Raw genomic sequence first — 534 nt, forward strand, 5'->3', positions numbered from 1 at the left:
TACTGTCTAAGATTTGACGTTATTTAAATTTATAACCATTTAAAATTGTTTTAATTTTTACTGTTTAAGGTTTGATGTTATTTAAATTTGTTTTTTATTTATAAATTTATAAAATAATATCTTTTTTTCAAATTTTTTGTAGAGGGTTACATTTTATTTTGTTAAACAATTTATATGCTATATAAATATAAACATTTCTATGATTAAATTTATTTTTTAGTTGTATTATACATCAAACTGTAGTTTTGTACAAAATTATTATGTATCAAATTTTGACTACGTTAACGCCCAATGGCCTTGTACAATGCCATACCTATAACTCATTAACCAAAAGTCAAAAATTCACAAAATTGGTAATGTACATAAGTTATACCCCAAAAGTTACAAAAATTACAAAAAAAAATTTTTTTCAAAAAAAAAAAAAATTCGGGACTTAAAGGGTTATAATATGTGTATCACGAAAAGGCGGACGCGATAGTCGAATAATATTGTAAATTTCTGATTTATATTATAATAGTATAGCCCTCCATTATT

Source organism: Acyrthosiphon pisum, chromosome X (genome assembly GCF_005508785.2).
Source record: "Acyrthosiphon pisum isolate AL4f chromosome X, pea_aphid_22Mar2018_4r6ur, whole genome shotgun sequence".
NCBI lineage: Eukaryota > Metazoa > Arthropoda > Insecta > Hemiptera > Aphididae > Acyrthosiphon > Acyrthosiphon pisum.